Here is a 20,283-nt window from a genome sequence, read left to right as displayed (position 1 = left end):
TTATTTGAAAACTATATTGCAAATAGGTTGTTGCAACATAAAAAAAACCCTTTATACGCCCCCAAAAATATTTATGAAGCACTTTGGAAAGGTTTTTTTATTACCTATTGACGTCCAAGCACTTTTGACCTCCTGATCGTAAAGATTTAAAATAGGAGAGAACTTCAGCCTGTGTAAATAATACTGAAATAAATGTCAAGCTGGATTCAGACATTTAGTCCCTTTCATTTGCTTTGAGTTTCTCAATCAAATTAATTATCAAACAAAGGAGTCATTGTATATTTAGTTACTTGATCTTGAAAAAATGTATTTTAAAATACCATTTTTAAACATTGATTAAAGGCAGCACAGCATTACAATTTCTGAGCAAAGGGAAACAAAGTAGGTTCACCTTTGCTTCTTAGAGGCACATTCTATACCATGTCACAGGGAATGGGAACCCCAGCGGAACATAGTTGTCTGGCTAAACCGAGAGACAGAGGTAGGACTGAGTCAACTGGAACTGCAGGGTAGATTACCATAAAGGAAGTGTCACAGCGTTCATAAAGATGCAGTCAACTGGTTTCCAGTGATCCTTAAGTAATTAGACATTCAGCAAAGTAAAAAGTTGATGGCCTTATCAATGAAACTACTAAGAAGAGTGCATTAGCAGATATCATCATCATTAATGACACAGATTGATTTGCAGAAAAGGATTTAAACAAATTAAGAACAACTATTAGATTAAACATAGCACAGACTTTAGAAACACAAAAAGTAAGAGTTGGTGTCTCTAATATATTGGATAGCTATGCATTGGGCAGTCTCTCAAAAATATATTTACAAAAATTGTAAGATGTCCTTACAATATAACTCAGATTGATGAAATTACAGTTACATTCACATTTGAAGTGCAAGGAAATGTAATGGGAGAAAGATTAAACATATTTATTCAAAATTAGTTTTGGTTAAATAATGAAGTATTAGGAAGATGGTTCAACTAAAAGGGCAATAATTTATTAAAGACAATCAGACAATTATTAATCCAAGCTGTCCATGAGATATAAGATTGAAAGGAGATTGTAGTGATCTAGAAAGATAACACAGAGAAAAAAATAATTGGTTCTGATTGATGAGATCATAAATAAGGATATTTTTACACAACTATAGCCATTCTGACATCACATTTCAAAGAAGACCAAGTTTGTTTTTAATACCAAAAGATAATTCTTACCAAAATATAATAATTTCATGATCAAAACAGAAATAAGTTTCCTACTGAGTAGTTCATGCATATAATTATTTATGTTATGAATTGCAATGTGTTATTTTAGATAATGAATAAGATTTAGTAAGTTAGGACTGTAAAATATTTGGCATCTTATAGTGAAATAAAATACCCTCTATATGGCCTTTCGTGATTGTGTGTGTGCGTGTGTGTGTGTGTGTGTGTGTGTGGAGAAAGCTGTTTCACAAAAGTCATCTTTCAGAATTGATTTTCACATATATAAAATTTACTGGTAATAGTGATGACAAAACATACTTTAACATTTTCCCTTTTCTTAGTACTTCAGCTGATTGAAAACATGTAACAATTTTATTATGTTATGAGACAGTTCAAAGTGCTTAAAATATTGATTAAGAAACAGGTGGAGAATAAAGAAAATACTCAAAACAAAAGCTACTGTTTTGGAAGATCATTTAAGTTTATTAATCTTCTTTAAAAAACAAAAATAACCGATTTCAGCAAAAAAATATTACTGCAGTTCCTACATGTTATCAAAGGACAATAAGGGACTGTGACGATCATATATCAATAAATTCCACAACTTAGATTAAATTGATAAATTAATTGAGGAAATTTTAATAGTTTATATTTATTAAATAAAGTATATTTATAAATTATAGTTAATGAATTTATAAATTTACTTTCCCACAAAGAAATTTTAGGTCCAGATAGCTCACTGTTGAATTCTTTAATAGAAAAATTAACAAAATCCTTCATAACGTATAAAAAAATAGAATAGTGAGAACTTATTGTGTGAAGCCAGAATACCATGACTCAGAAAACTGACAACGATATTGAAAAAAAAAAATTGTGAACCTAGAAGCAAACATTAAAAAAAAAACAGTAATTTTTTTAAGATAATAGACCATGAATAAGTAGGATTCATCCAGTGAATGCAGTTGATTTACCATTTGAGAATCAAGGAAACTCACCATACAAATAGAACAAAGATAGAAAATTAGGAAATCATCTCAATAGATGCAGAAAAAGCATTTGACAGAATGCAGCATCAATTAGTGATAAATGCTTTCAGCAGACTAGGAATAGGTTGCAGAACCCTCTTCAACACAGAAAGCATATCTGCAAAAAAGCATCAAATATCCCATATAATGGTGAATAGCTGAACACTTTATCTTTACCAGCAGGAAGAAAGCAAAAATGTCAGTTCTACTACCTCTATTGAATGTGTTAAATGACATGATAGCCATTGCAATGAGACAATAAAACAAACTCTTTCATAAACATAGTTTATAAATCTACAAAAACAAATAAAATACTGGAACAAATAAGTGAATACAGCAGGTTACAGATCGGCATATAAAAATAAATTGTATAAGTGGAAAAAAGCAAGTGGAAAATGAAATATTAAAAAATAGCATTTATGATAGCCAAAACATAAAATAAAAAAGATTTTTAACTGTGAGATATCTACAATGAAAAACATAAAACATTGTTGAAAGTAATTAAATAAATGGAGATATATATCACATTTTTTGATAATAAGTCTCAATATTATTAAGATGTCATTTCTTCCAAAAATGATCACTGGATTCGAGGCAACTCCAATCAAAACAGAAATCCCAGGAATACTATGTTTAGATATTCACAAGTTGATTTAAATTTAAAAGTAAACTTTTAAATTTATTTTTATGTGCATACATGTATATGTGTATGTGCAGGTGTGTGTGCATGTATATATGTGTGTGTCAATATGTGCATATGTGTGTTTGAAACATGTGCATGTGTGCGTGCATGTGTAAGCACATGTGTGTATGTGTGTAAGTTAAGTAACTTAAGTATGTGTATGTGAATAAGTTAAGAACTTACTTTAGCTGAGAAAATTGCTTTGCTACATTATCTGTAGACCTTCTTTATAAAAGGTAAACAGGACAATGTGATCATAATAAAAATATATAGACCAATGATAAAGATACAAAGCTTACAATTGTACTTACAGACTTATAGTTTATCCATTTTCAAAGAAGATGCCAAGATACTTCAATGGGAGATAGCATAATCTTTTCAAGAAATTGTATAGTAATGACTCAAATCTATATTTTGAAAAATGAACTTCAACCACTATATCATGCCACATGTAAAAACCAAACTGCAAACCAATATTATCAGACCTCCACTACAATGATTAAAATCAAAGAGACTGAGAAAGCCACATGTTGATGACGTTGCAAAGCAAAATGGAAATCTTGTACATTGATGGTGGAATTGGCATATTTTACAAACATTTTGAAAAACAGTTTTGTAATATTTTATAATGTGTGCGCTTTCATCATATGACCCAGAAAATCATGCATTAGGTATTTACTCCAAAATAATGAAACCAAATAGTCACACACAGAGACTTGTATGTGAATATTCATAGAAACTTTATAAGAATCAAAACCTAAAAATAATTATTCATCTCTAGAAATACAGATACCCCTTCCTCCCAAAAGACACACACACACACACACACACACACACACACACACACACACACACACACAGTGGAATACTGCTCAGCAATTAAACAGAATGACCAACTGATAAATTCAACAAACCTGCCAGGTGAAACAATATGCATCCTTCACAATTCCATTAATATGAACACAGTCATACTAACATGTAATATGGAAAGCAGATCAGTGTTTTCCAATAGATAGAACAAAGAGAGGTAACTGACTTAATGTCCTTCATTTTGTAGAAAGATTAACATGTTCTATATCACTTTTTCCAATGTTCCATAAACAGTTTACACTAGCCACAACGATGCAAAATTGGATAATTTTATTGTTTGTAAATTATACTTTGCTAGTGATGTAAAATAATTGATGATAAACCTAAATATAAAAATTTGATTTTTATATCATATATACAATAAAATATTTGATAAATCATCCTGGTCTTGCAAAAAGAAAGTTTTCTTAAATATCAGAAACAGAGACAAACATGCCATGCACTTTAGGTAAAAGGAAAAAGCAATTGTTAAATTGAATCTCATGAAAAATGTATATTTTTAGTTTTCTAAAAGCTCACTTAATAAAAATATAAATTATCAGCTGAAAGAGAATGCTTGATACGCGTGTATCTTTCAAGAAATATTACACCTTAGATAAAAATCTTATTTAAAAATAGAGAAATAATGCAACAGACGTTCCACAAAAGATAATATACTAAAAGCTAAAAAAGTTAAATTGCTCAATAATTTTAGTTATTTAAATAAATGGAAACTAAAGTATAATTGGGTGCCGTTAAATGCCCTCTAGAGTGGCTTATGTAGGAAAGATTGGCAATATCAAATGTTGATGAGAAGATCAAACTCAAAAATAATGCTGAGTTTAAAATGATAAAACCATTTTGAGAAACCATTCGCAGTTTCTTATTAATTTAAACATGTAACTTCCATATGACCTAGATATTTAACATGCCAGGTATTTACCATGGAGAACTGAAGACCTATGTTTATACACAAAGACTTTACTTAAATAGTCTGGTAACTTATAACCACCATTCTGAAAGCAACCTACATATTCTTTTTTATTATGGGTGTTTTGTATATAACTATGTTTTTAACAATAGACTGTGAGTAGATGTGTCATCTCTTTTATACTATTGTGGTTAAGGAGCCACTCACTGTCCATTGTCCACCATTTCTTTCTTCTTTCACTCCTTCTTGAAAGCTTCAAATTATAGCTCCAAGACAGGAGAAGACTGAATTCCTATATCACCTTATATAGAGCTGCACTGAATTGTGGTGTGGGTAAGAAATGCATTCATTTTTATTATATATATATATATATATATATATATATATTTTTTTTTTTTTTTTTTGAGACAGAGTCTAGCTGTGTCACCAGGCTGGAGTGCAGTGGTGAGATCTCGGCTCACTGCAACCTCCGCCTCCCGGGTACAAGTGATTTCCCTGCCTCAGCATCCTGAGTAGCTGGGAGTACAGGCGTGCGCCACCACGCCCAGCTAATTTTTGTATTTTTAGTAGAGATGGGGTTTCACCATGTTGGCCAGGATGTTCTCTATATCTTGACCTCATGATCCACCTGCCTCGGCCTCCCAAGTTGCTGGGATTACAGGTGTGAGCCACTGCGCCCAGCCTTGAGATGGAATTTTTATCTGTTAGAGCATCTAGTGTTACCTTAACCGACATTGATAATTGTTTTCGTTTGTAATTCAGCTGACATTTATAAACACAACAAACCCAGGAAATGTTGCCTAATGCAGAACAAATTTCCCAGATTATTTGCCAAAAGTATAACATGTATACTTTGTTATCCAAAGACATACATTTTATTCCTAAATTAAGTATTGTTAATTATTGTTCTTAGTCTGCTTTATTTCTCACAAATTCTGAGTTAGTAGAAAGCGCTTATTTTCCCCATTATCCAAGCAATGATTTTCACAATTAGACATCAGGCAACATGTGACAATTATCACTGAATAAAACGAAAGAAATCAAGTAAGCCATACAATTGCTCCAACTTACTTCCTTGGGAGAGTAAAGGTGGGAATACCCAAGTGGAGCCTGGAAAACTCATAAAGTTAACAAGAGGGATTTTAGAGTTTATAAAGGATAAATTGGCTAGAATTTGTAGAGTACTGGGAGAAGAGATCTTCATAGAGAGATCCAGAAATCTCCAGATTTGAGTCTTTATCTGTGTATTCATCAGTACAAGTGTATAAGAAAACTGCCCAAGTCTAAAGAAAAAAGAATCCCACTAGAGCTTAGGGAACAATTCTTTTTTTTTTTTTTTTTTGGATTTTTTTATTTTTATTTATTTTATTTTATTATTATTATACTTCAAGTTTTAGGGTACATGTGCACATTGTGCAGGTTAGTTACATATGATACATGTGCCATGCTGGTGTGCTACACCCATTAACTCATCATTTAGCATTAGCTATATCTCCTAAAGCTATCCCTCCCCCCTCCCCCCACCCCACAACAGTCCCCAGAGTGTGATGTTCCCCTTCCTGTGTCCATGTGTTCTCATTGTTCAGTTCCAACCTATGAGTGAGAACATGCGGTGTTTGGTTTTTTGTTCTTGCGATAGTTTACTGAGAATACTGATTTCCAATTTCATCCATGTCCCTACAAAGCACATGAACTCATCATTTTTTATGGCTGCATAGTATTCCATGGTATACATGTGCCACATTTTCTTAATCCAGTCTATCATTTTTGGACATTTGGGTTGGTTCCAAGTCTTTGCTATTGTGAATAGAGCCGCAATAAACATACGTGTACATGTGTCTTTATAGCAGCATGATATATAGTCCTTTGGGTATCTACCCAGTAATGGGATGGCTGGGTCAAATGGTATTTCTAGTTCTAGATCCCTGAGGAATCGCCACACTGACTTCCACAATGGTTGAACTAGTTTACAGTCCCACCAACAGTGTAAAAGTGTTCCTATTTCTCCACATCCTCTCTAGCACCTGTTGTTTCTTGACTTTTTAATGACTGCCATTCTAACTGCTGTGAGATGGTATCTCATTGTGGTTTTGATTTGCATTTCTCTGATGGCCAGTGATGGTGAGCATTTTCTCATGTGTTTTTTGGCTGCATAAATGTCTTCTTTTGAGAAGTGTCTGTTCATGTCCGCCCACTTTTTGATGGGGTTGTTTGTTTTTTTCTTGTAAATTTGTTGGAGTTCATTGCAGATTCTGGATATTAGCCCTTTGTCAGATGAGTAGGTTGCGAAAATTTTCTCCCATTCTGTAGGTTGCCTGTTCACTCTGATGGTAGTTTCTTTTGCTGTGCAGAAGGTTTTAGTTTAATTAGATCCCATTTCTCAATTTTGGCTTGTGTTGCCATTGCTTTTGGTGTTTTAGACATGAAGTCCTTGCCCATGCCTATGTCCTGAATGGCAATGCCTAGGTTTTCTTCTAGGGTTTTTATGGTTTTAGGTCTAATATTTAAGTCTTTAATCCATCTTGAATTAATTTTTGTATAAGGTGTAAGGAAGGGATCCAGTTTCAGCTTTCTACATATGGCTAGCCAGTTTTCCCAGCACCATTTATTAAATAGGGAATCATTTTGCCATTTCTTGTTTTTGTAAGGTTTGTCAAAGATCAGATAGTTGTAGATATGCGGCGTTATTTCTGAGGGATCTGTTCTGTTTCATTGATCTATATCTCTGTTTTGGTACCAGTACCATGCTGTTTTGGTTACTGTAGCCTTGTAGTATAGTTTGAAGTCAGGTAGCGTGATGCCTCCAGCTTTGTTCTTTTGGCTTAGGATTGACTTGGTGATGCGGGCTCTTTTTTGGTTCCATATGAAATTTAAAGTAGTTTTTTCTAATTCTGTGAAGAAAGTCATTGGTAGCTTGATGGGGATGGCATTGAATCTATAAATTACCTTGGGCAGTATGGCCATTTTCACGATATTGATTCTTCCTACCCATGAGCATGGAATGTTCTTCCATTTGTTTGTATCCTCTTTTATTTCACTGAGCAGTCGTTTGTAGTTCTCCTTGAAGAGGTCCTTCACATCCCTTGTAAGTTGGATTCCTAGGTATTTTATTCTCTTTGAAGCAATTGTGAATGGGAGTTCACTCATGATTTGGCTCTCTGTTTGTCTGTTATTGGCGTATAAGAATGCTTATGATTTTTGTACATTGACTTTGTATCCTGAGACTTTGCTGAAGTTGCTTATCAGCTTAAGGAGATTTTGGGCTGAGACAATGGGGTTTTCTAGATATACAATCATGTCATCTGCAAACAGGGACAATTTGACTTCCTCTTTTCCTAATTGAATACCCTTTATTTCCTTCTCCTGCCTAATTGCCCTGGCCAGAACTTCCAACACTATGTTGAATAGGAGTGGTGAGAGAGGGCATCCCTGTGTTGTGCCAGTTTTCAAAGGGAATGCTTCCAGTTTTTGCCCATTCAGTATGATATTGGCTGTGGATCTGTCATAGATAGCTCTTATTATTTTGAGATACGTCCCATCAATACCTAATTTACTGAGAGTTTTTAGCATGAAGCGTTGTTGAATTTTGTCAAAGGCCTTTTCTGCATCTATTGAGATAATCATGTGGTTTTTGTCTTTGGTTCTGTTTATATGCTGGATTACATTTATTGATTTGCATATATTGAACCAGCCTTGCATCCCAGGGATGAAGCCCACTTGATCATGGTGGATAAGCTTTTTGATGTGCTGCTGGATTCGGTTTGCCAATATTTTATTGAGGATTTTTGCATCAATGTTCATCAAGGATATTTGTCTAAAATTGTCTTTTTTGGTTGTGTCTCTGCCCGGCTTCGGTATCAGGATGATGCTGGCCTCATAAAATGAGTTAGGGAGGATTCCCTCTTTTTCTATTGATTGGAATAGTTTCAGAAGGAATGGTACCAGTTCCTCCTAGTACCTCTGGTAGAATTCGGCTGTGAATCCATCTGGTCCTGGACTCTTTTTCGTTGGTAAGCTATTGATTATTGCCACAATTTCAGAGCCTGTTATTGGTCTATTCAGAGATTCAACTTCTTCCTTGTTTAGTCTTGGGAGGGTGTATGTGTCGAGGAATTTATCCATTTCTTCTAGATTTTCTAGTTTATTTGCGTAGAGGTGTTTGTAGTATTCTCTGATGGTAGTTTGTATTTCTGTGGGATCGGTGGTGATATCCCCTTTATCACTTTGTATTGTGTCTATTTGATTCTTCTCTCTTTTCTTCTTTATTAATCTTGCTAGTGGTCTATCAATTTCAAAAAACCAGCTCCTGGATTCATTAATTTTTTGAAGGGTTTTTTGTGTCTCTATTTCCTTCAGTTTTGTTCTGATTTTAGTTATTTCTTGCCTTCTGCTAGCTTTTGAATGTGTTTGCTCTTGCTTTTCTAGTTCTTTTAATTGTGATGTTAGGGTGTCAATTTTGGATCTTTCCTGGTTTCTCTTGTGGGCATTTAGTGCTATAAATTTCCCTCTACACACGCTTTGAATGTGTCCCAGAGATTCTGGTATGTTGTGTCTTGTTCTCACTGGTACAATTCTTATCAGACAAAAAGCCAAAACATATTATCTGAGATTAAAAGGGAAATTCCATACTGATAAAAGGGTCAATTTTAATGATTACGTAACAATTCTAAATGTTTATACACCGAATTAAAGAGATTCACAATACATGAACAAAAACTGATAATACTGGAAGGAGAAATTGAGAAATCCACAACTTTAATCGGAGGTTTCATTACTCCTTTCTATCACCAAGCACACTGATTTTTTAAAAGCATTTAATGGCCTAAGGAAATGAATATCACCTGTTAGTAAAAGTACACACGTCAACATAATCTCTATAAGACCTAATAATGGGCCAGGTAAGGTGGTTCATACATGTAATCCCAGCACTTTGAGAGGCCGAGGAAGGTAGATCACCTGAATCCTGGAGTTTGAAAGCAGCCTGGGCAACACAATGACACCCCATATATATAAAAAATATAAAAAATTATCTGGGTGTGGTGATGCACACCTGTAGTCCCAGCTACTCCGGAGTCTGATGTGGGAGCATCACTTGAGCCTGAGAGGTCAAGAATACAGTGAACCTTGATTACACTACCACACTCCAGCCTCAGCAATGGATCAAGACGCTGTCTCAAAAACAAACAAAATCAACCAAAAAAACACCAAAAATCTATTAAAGGTATTATATAATTCATCTATATTTGTATTTTTCCTTTGAAATTTGGTAAATGTATATTAAAATATAGATGTATAATTGTAATCTATGCTTAGCATATCCACCAAATGCATTCCAAATTATTAATCTTCGTACTTAACCAATTGAAAAGTAAGCACCAAGCCACATGAAGCTAACATTGCCCTTTTATTATTGAAAAAATAATAAAATAAAAGGGCTAAGGTGAGAGTAGATCCTGGTGAGAAAGCCAAGTTAGTCTGCTAACAGAGCTGCCTAGAATAGCATGCCCCGCTAGGGCAGATGCCCGTCTACCAAAGTACAGACCTATTTATTCCTGGGAGAAGAGAGCCAAACGTGCATTTTCTGTGAATAGGCGGAATTTAAGAAGCATATGGACAGAGCCAGACCAAGTGTGCTTGTCCTTCTCTTCCCAAATTTACAAACCAAATAAGCCACAGAACCTTTCCTAAAATGGATTTAAGAAAAGGTGCAGACAGAGGCCAAGAGTGTTGTACTAATAGGCTTCCTCAGTGTAAACGAAAACAACAGGTCAGAAGTATTGCCTGTTTAAATAGAATTTTCAAAAATGTCTACATTAAAATACCACTCAAAGTTTAGGTACTTGTTTATTATTAAGATATTTTTAAAATACAATAATATTACTGAATTCAGCTGAATAATAATCAGATTGCTATATTTAAGTTGTGTTTACACTAGAAAATATTTGAGAATATTTTCTGAATATATGTAATTCAAATAACGTGTTAGAAACATCATTTAAGAGATACAGGTGTTAATCACAGATGTTTTGTTTTCCTATAAAATATTCTAAAGAAGGCAGACACATTAAGTCAGAGAAATGTATTTCAAATAAATACCTACTGGGAGTTTTTCTTAACAGTCTTTCTGTAAATAGAACATGCTCTGGAAAATAATAGCTTTAGTATACTAATCAGTAAATTGTCTATGGCATTCTGACAAGATTTTGTCTGGAATGTAATGTGCATAATACTCCAGAAAGATCCCCCAGACACACAGGAAATATAGCAAACCAAATTCTCTTTTAACTAAATGTGTTGGCAAATGCTGGAGCATCAATAAGTAACCTCTCTTGAAACCTGAGGTGACTCTTCAGAGAATGAAAGGGAGACAAGAGGGAGACCTTTGTCAAGATAAAAGCATCTTAGCATGAACATACTATGAAAAATTGAACTAAAGACAAAACACGGATTTAGAAGATTAACATTGCATCGACAAGAATTTCCTTTTGCATACTATCGGTTATCAGCATTTGGCCTCTCATTAGCTTCTCTGCTTTTCACAATAGAGCAGTGGCTGTTCTTTGAAACATTCAACCCGCCAAAATATCCAATGCTTTATATTTTCCCTGTGTTTCATCAGGGAAATTTTCAAACATGATATTTAACCATGTCAAGGGTCAAACTAAGCAGACAAAAACTGATGTCTGTTTTGTATAAAATAATTGGAATAGAAAAAGATAGAGATGGAAATGAACCAAGTGTTCAAAACCGATAAGACTAAATGGGAAACACAATAAAAATCATGGAGAACAAAGAAGGTAAATGAGCTTTTTACATATGTGAGTCATAAAAAAGGTTGCCTTAGAATTACTTAAGGGTAAAGTTGAGCAGGTTATAGCATGTCAAACCTGATATACAGGAAACTTACTCATGGACTTCATTATTTAAATGGGAAAAATAGAGAATCTTACAATTAACTGTTCTTTTTGTCATAAGGTTATAGTGTGTGTATGTATATGTACATATACATTCATCTTAGCACAGCTAAATTCTTTTCTACAGTATCCTTGGATAATTACATTTGATGAATCCTTGATATTACTTGGCAGAACAGAAATTCTTAATATTTCCTGATAATTTTAATAAAATACTAGATTTTTATATTCACTGCCATACTAAAGGTTTTGTTAATGTAATTCCTTTCAAAATATCTCTAAAAAATCTGTTAAGTAAAATATGGCCTTCTTTAAAATATATTAATGTATAAACTTTATTTCCCTCAAGAGATCAACTGCAATTAGATAACATAGTCGTATCCAGTGTCACCCTTGACAGCACAGTGTAGGCTGAGCAACAAATGTTCAGTCATTTATTTAGCCTTTGCAGATAACTTTAGGCATAATGTTATATTTTGGAGCCATATAAAAAGTGGCTGATTTAACATTTATTTGATTTGATTGCTTATAATTCAGGCATTATGAGATCTTGGAAAACAGCATTAGTTTAGATGGTAATAAGGGCCACCTACCAAAGCTTTGATTATAGCTTGAAGTAGCCATCTCCATGCTGTAGTTAGGTTCTGGGCAGAGGAAACACGAATAGATCCACAATGCTTATATTCTCAGACCTCTAGAGATGTACAATAAATATAACTTTTATTGACTTGAACATAAAATCAGTTTTCCAATTTGGCCTTTATACTTTGCTTAATCATTGGAACAAAATGTTCTATATCAAACATTAATAACATTTAATACTCGTTATAGACTGAATTGTGTCTCCCCCTCCTCAAATTTTTATTTTGAACCCCTAACCCTCATTTTGACTGCATTTGGTGATAGGGTCTTTGAATAAGTGATTAAGGTTAAATGAGGTCAGAAGGGTTAGACCACAATCCAATATGGTCAGTGTCCTTATAAAGGGGAAGAGGTGCCAGGGATGTGAACGCACACAGACAAGGCCATGTGAGGACATGAAAAGAAGAGGGTGATATCCCTTTATCATTTTTAATTGTGTCTATTTGATTTTTCTCGCTTTTATTCTTTATTAGTCTGGCTAGCGGTCTATTTTGTAAATCTTTTCAAAAAACCAGCTCCTGGATTCATTGATTTTTTGAACGGTTTTTCGTATTTCCATCTCCTTCAGTTCTGCTCTGATCTTAGTTATTTTTTGTCTTCTGCTAGCTTTTGAATTTGTTTGCTCTTGCTTCTCTAATTCTTTTCATTGTGATGTTAGGGTGTCAATTTTAGATCTTTCCTCCTTTCTCCTGTGGAAATTTAGTGCTGTAAATTTCCCTCTAAACACTGCCTTAGCTGTTTCCCATAGATTCTGGTACGTTGTGTCTTTGTTCTCATTGGTTTCAAAGAATTTATTTATTTGTGCCCTAATTTCGTTATTTACCCAGTAGTCATTCAGAAGCAGATTGTTCAGTTTCCATGTAGTTGTGCAGTTTTGAGTGATCTTCTTAATCCTGAGATCTAATTTGATTGCACTATGGCCTGAGAGACTGCTTGTTGTAATTTCCATTCTTTTGCATGTTCTGAGGAGTGTTTTACTTCCAATTATGTGGTCAATTATAGCATAAGTGTGATGTGGTGCTGAGAAGAATATATATTCTGTTGATTTGGGGTAGAGAGTTCTGTAGATGTCTATTAGGTCTGCTTGGTCCAGAACTGAGTTCAAGCCCTGAATATCCTTGTTAATTTTCTGTCTCATTGATCTAATATTGACAGTGGGGTGTTAAAGTCTCCCACTATTATTGTGTGGGAGTCTAAGTCTATTTGTAGGTCTCTAAGAACTTGCTTTATAAATCTGGCTGCTCCTGTATTGGGCGCATACATATTTATGATAGTAGGCTCATCTTGTTGCATTGATCCCTTTACCATCATGTAATGCCCGTCTTTGTCTTTTTTGATCTTTGCTGGTTTAAATTCTGTTTTGAGACTATGATTGCAACCCCTGCTTTTTTTTTTTTTCTTTCCATTTGCTTGGCCAGTATTTCTCCATCCCTTTATTTTGAGTTGATGTGTGTCTTTGCACAGGAGTTGGGTCTTCTGAACACAGCACACTGGTGGGAGTTGCCTCTTTATCCAATTTGCCAGTCTGTGTCTTTTAATTGGGGCATTTAGCCCGTTTATATTTCAGGTTATTATTGTTATGTGTGAATGTGATCCTGTCATTATGATGCTAGTTGGTTATTTTACATTAGTTGATTCAGTTTCTTCATACTGTTGATGGTCTTTAAAATTTGGTATGTTTTTGTGGCTGGTACCAGTTTTTCTTTCCATATTTAGTGCTTCCTTCAGAATCAGAAAAAAAAAAAAACTATTTTAAATTTCATATGGAACCAAAAAAGAGCCCGTATAACCAAGACAATCCTAAGCACTAAGAACAAAGCTGGAGGCGTCACGCTACCTGACTTCAAACTATACTACAAGGCTACAGTAACCAAAACAGCAAGGTACTGGTACCAAAACAAATATATAGGCCAATGGAAGAGAACAGAGGACTCAGAAATAACACTACACATCTACAACCATCTGATTTTTGACAAACCTGACAAAAACAAGCAATGGGGAAAGGAGTCCCTACTTAATAAATGGTGTTGGGAAAACTGGCTAGCCATATGCAGAAAACTGAAACTGGACCCCTTCCTTATACAAAAATTAACTCTAGATGGATGAAAAACTTAAACATAAGACCTAAAACTATAAAAACCCCAGAAGAAAACCTAGTCAATACCATTCAGGACATAGGCATGGGCAAAGACTTCATGACTAAAACACCAAAAGCAATGGCAAGAAAAGCCAAAATTGACAAATGGAATCTGATTAAACTACAGGGCTTCTGCACAGTAAAAAAAACTATGATCAGAGTGAACAGGCAACCTACAGAAAGGGAGAAAATTTTTGCCATCTATCCATCTGACAAAGGGCTAATATCCAGAATCTACAAGGAATTTAAATTTACAAGAAAAGAACAAACAAACCTACCAAAAAGTGGGTGAAGGATATAAACAGACTCTTCTCAAAAGAAGACATAAACATACATAAAAAATGCTTATCATCACTGGTCATTAGATAAATGCAAATCAAAACCACAATGAGATACCATCTTACATCAGTTAGAATGGCTATCATTAAAAGTCAGGGCTGGATGCGGTGGCTCACATCTATAATCGCAGCACTTCAGGAGGCCGAGGCGGGTGAATCATGAGGTCAGGAGTTTGAGGACCAGCCTGACCAACATGGTGAAACCCCATCTCTACTAAAATATACAAAAATTAGCTAGACATGGTGGTGTGTGCCTGTAATCCCAGTTACTCAGGAGGTTGAGGCAGGAGAATTGCTTGAACCTGGAGGTGGAGGTTGCAGTGAGCTGAGATTGTGCCAGTCTACTCCACTCTAGCCTGGGGGACAGAGTGAGACTCCATCTCAAAAAAAAAATGTCAGGAAACAACAGATGCTGGAGAGGATGTGGAGAAATAGGAACGCTTTTACACTGTTGGTGGGAGTGTAAATAAGTTCAACCATTGTGGAAGTCAGTGTGGCAATTCCTCATGGATCTAGAACCAGAAATACCATTTGACCCAGCAATCCCATTCCTGGGTGTATACCAAAGGATTATAAATCATTCTACTATAAAGACGCATGCACATATATGTTTACTGCAGCACTATTCACAATAGCAAAGACTTGGAACCAACCCAAATGCCCATCAATGATAGACTAGATAAAGAAAATGTGGTACATATACATTATGGAATACTATGCAGCCATAAAAAAGGAGGAGTTCATGTCCTTTGAAGGGACGTGGATGAAGTGGGAAACCATCATTCAAAGCAAACTAATATGGGAACAGAAAACCAAACACCACATGTTCTCAGTCATAAGTAGGAGCTGAACAAAGAGAACACATGGACACAAGAAAGGGAACATCACTCACTGTGGCCTGTCGGGGTGGGGGGCAAGGGGAGGGATAGCATTAGGAGAAATACCTAATATAGGTAATGGCTTGATGTGTGCAGCAAACCACCATGGCACGTGTATATCTATGTAACAAACCTGCATGTTCTGCACGTGTATCCCAGAACATAAAGTATAATTAAAAAAAAAAAATAAGAAGAGTGTGGTCTGTAAGTCAAGAAGAGAGTTCTCAGGAGAAACCAAACCTTCTGATAACTTAGTCTTGGACTTACAGCCTCCAGAACTGTGAGAAAATAACTTCCTGTTGTTTAAGCTACACAATATACAACATCTTGTTAAGGCAGCTCTGGCAAGCAATTATAAGTCTACCTATAGGAGCATTTACCTGTATTAGTTTGTTAACATTCACAACATTATATCAATGGATCTAGTCAAATTAAGCATCCCCATTCTAAAGAAGAAGAAAACAAGACAGAAAAGTCAAGTAAATCTTTCTAGTTCACACAGCTAGTAAATGATATCACTAGTATTTAAATGTAGATGATTGGATTTCATAACCTTTGAGTTTAACCATTTGACTGTGGCTGCTCTTTGGATTTTATTTATGTATGTTTCTATTAATCTAATATCCATCCATTCCTCCATTCATTCATTAATATACCTATTCACTTACCTTTCTACCTGAATATTCAAAATATTTCTGTTTCTTTTTGAAATTTTTGATATATTGAAATTGCGTATTATGTATAAATAGGTAGAGTTCAATAATGCATTTATTTGGGAAAGGACTATTACATAAATTTTTATTTTTAAAAATTGATTTTTTTGTTATTAAGTTTGCAAGATTCTATTTTTGGATATTAGCTCCCTGTCAGATATATGGTTCTAAAATATTTTCTCCCAGTCTACAGGCTATCTTTTCATTTTGTGAATTTCTCCTTTGCTGTGCAGAATGTTTTTTAATTTGATGTAGTCCCACTTGTTTATTTTTGCTTTTGTTGCCTGAGCTTTTTGTGTGATATTCAAAAAATTATATCCAAGGCCAACATCAAGGAGGTTTATCCCTAGGTTTTCTTCTAGCAGTTTTTTTTTCACAGTTTTGGGTCTTACTTTTAGGTCTTTAATCCATTTTGAGTTTATTTTTGTGTACGGTAGAGACGGGTCCAATTTTCTTCTTTTGCACATGGATATCCAGTTTTCTCAACACCATTTATTTAACAGGCTGTTGCTTCTCTATTGTGTCCTCTTGGTGTACTTGTCGAAAATTCGTTTACTGTATATGCTTGGGTTTATTTCTGGGTTTTTTATTCTGTTCCTATGGTCTCTGTGTGTGTTTTTATGCCATTTCCATACTGTAGCTTTGTGATATAATTTGAAATCAGGAAGTGTAATGCCTCCAACATTTTTTTCTCAGGATTGCTTTGGCTGCTCAAGATGTCCTATGGTTTTGTGTAATTGTAGAATTTTTTTTCTATTTTTATGAAAAATGCCATTAGTATTTTGATAAGGATTGTGTTGAATCTGTATATTACTTTGGGTACTATGGACTTTTGAACAATGTTAATTCTTACAATCTATGTACACAGGTTATCTTTCCATTTATTTGTATTTTATTCAAATTCTTTAATCAATGTTTTATAGTCAAATACTTCACCTCCTTGGTTAAACTTATATCTGAGTACGTAATTTTTTGATGCCATGTAAATAGGATTTTTTAAAATTCTTTTTCAGGTAGGCCATTATTGGCATCAAAATGTGATTAATTTTTATGTTCATTACAAATCCTGAAATGTTAGCCCAGAAACAAATAACCGCATTAAAAACAAAACAAAACAAAACAAAAAAACGGACAAAAGACCTGAATAGATATTTCTTCAAAGAAGCCATAAACATGGCCAATGGGTAAATGTAAAGGTGGTCAACATCACTAATCACTAGGGAATATGCAAATCAAAACCACAATAGGTATCATTTCACATCTCTTAGGAAGCCTTTTAGTAAAAAGACAGTAGATAACAAGTGTTGGCAAGGGTGTGGAGGAAAGGAAACTCTCTCATACAAAATTGGTAATGATATAAATAGGTGTAGCCATTATGGAAAACGATATGGAGGTTGTTCAAAAAATGAAAAATTATCTACAATAGACTTAAATCAGTAAGAAAAACCAATCCCATCAAAAAATGGGCTAAGGACATGAATCGACAATTCTCAAAAGAAGACATAAAAATGGCCAACAAACAAAAAAATCAACGTAACTAATGATTAGGGAAAAGCAAATCAAAACTACAATGTGATACCACTTTACTCCTGCAAGAATGGCCACATTCAAAAATCAAAAAAACAGTAGATGTTGACATGAAGGCATTGATCAGGGAACACTTCTACACTGCTGGTGGGAAAGTAAACTAGTACAGTCACTATGGAAAACAGTGTGGAGATTCCTTAAAGAACTAAAAGTAGAACTACCATTTGATCTAGCAGTCCCACTACTGGGTATCTACCCAGAGGAAAATAAGTCTTTGTGCAAAAAAGATACTTGCACACACATGTTTATAGCAGCACAATTCACAATTGCAAAATCATGGAACCAATCCAATTGCCCATCAATCCATCAATCAATGAGTGGGGGTAAAGAAACTGTGATATATATATATCTCACATACATATATCTCACATATATATATATCACATATATATAATCACGTACATATATGGTGGAATACTACTCAGCCATAAAAAGGAATGAACTAATGGCATTTACAGCGAACTGGATGAGATTGGAGACTATTATTCCAGGTGAAGTAACTCAGGAATGGAAAACCAAACAATGCATGTTCTAACTGATATGTGGGAGCTAAGCTACATGGATGCAAAGTCATAAGAATGATACAATAGACTTTGGGGACTTGGGGGTAAGGGTGGGCGGGGGGAGAGGAATAAAAGACTACAAATATGGTGCCACGTATACTGCTTGGGTGATGGGTGCACCCAAATCTCACAAATCACCACTAAAGAACTTACTCATGTAACCAAATACCACCTGTACCCCAATAACCTATAAAAAATTTAAAATTAAAAAAATTAAAAAGAGAACTACCATAGGGCAATCCTCCTCCTGGGCATACAGCAAAAGAAATAGGATTAGCATCTCCTAGAGATACCTGCCCTTTCATGTTCATTGAGGCATTATTCAATATGGAATAATTGGAAGATATGGAAACTAAGTTATCTGTTAATGAATGAATGGATAAAGAAATTGTGGCATATATATACATGTGTGTGTGTGTCTATATATAGTGGAATATTATTCAGCCTTAAAAAAGGAGCTGCTGACATTTCTGACAATATGGATGAACCAGGAAGATATTATAGGAGTGAAGTAAGCCAGACACAGAAAGGAAAATACTATATAATCTCACTTATATGGGGAATCAAAAATATAAAATTTGGATTCATAGAAACAGATGGTAGAATGGTGGTTACTGGGGATTGCTAGGGGGAGAGGACAGGGAAGAGTCGGGAGATGTTGCCAAAGGGTATAAAGTTACAGTTATGTAGGGTGAATAAATTTAGAGATCTAATATACAACCTGATGAGTATAGTTGATAATACTGTATTGTGTCCTGGAAATTTGCTAAGAGAGTAGATTATAGCTGCTCTCACCACAAAAATAAGGTAACTATGTGAGATACTACATGTAATTTGCTTTATTATACTATCCATTTAACTGTATATAAATGCCAAAACATAATATTGTATATCTTAAATATATAATAAAATACATAAAGACATCTGTAAAAAATAAGATTCATGTATAAAAATAAGTTGAAATGTTTTAACCTTACTTGCTGCTTTCACATGATGCATAATCACTGAGCTTTTGAAGCTTATTAATTGAAAATCCTTCCAAATTGGCATGAAACAAAGAATAGCAATTTTCTTCCCAGTGATTTGAAGGATGTGAAATGCTAAAAGATACAGGATTTACCGAATGAATATTTACATAATTATTCTCAGTTACCACCCTTCTAGTTTTTAATTCTTGGTAAGTTATAAAGATTATTTGTGAGGCTTTCTTGCTGGCCAATACTCCACATATTCCATCATTCTTACACTTCTCTCATTCTGCATTGAAGTTTGATGAAAAATAGCGATCCAGAGAAGTTTGTACTTGTTCAATAACTGTCCATTGATTCATTAAAACATGATATCTTGTAATCATTTAAAAAATTGTCTCTTGAAAACAACCATTCTAAGATTCAGTCTATTTAGACTTCCAATATTTAGTTAAAATATTAGAATATCATTGATAAATTGTAAAACAGTTACAAATATAAATGAAGTGTTATATAAAATATTTTAAATCTTTTGATTGTTCTGAGTATTGTAAATATAATTAAACCTGAACAAAATATTTGTAAATTTGGATTTAGTTATCTACATTAACAAGTCAGCTCTAAATCAGTCAACATGTAAAGTATGTAGGTTCTGCATGGTTTACATGTTGACTGTTTTAGAGTATTTTACACATATACACACATGTCATGTGTAAAATAATTATAATTGACCTATTTAAACCTAAGTGAACCACCAAAAATTATTGAAATAGTAATAACTTTATTATTTTCTACCATAGGACCAAATGTTCACATTTTATTTTGATAGATCCTTTAGGATAATAAGATAAT

Source organism: Pan paniscus, chromosome 13 (genome assembly GCF_029289425.2).
Source record: "Pan paniscus chromosome 13, NHGRI_mPanPan1-v2.0_pri, whole genome shotgun sequence".
Classification (NCBI taxonomy): domain Eukaryota; kingdom Metazoa; phylum Chordata; class Mammalia; order Primates; family Hominidae; genus Pan; species Pan paniscus.
This window is presented reverse-complemented; position numbering follows the sequence as displayed.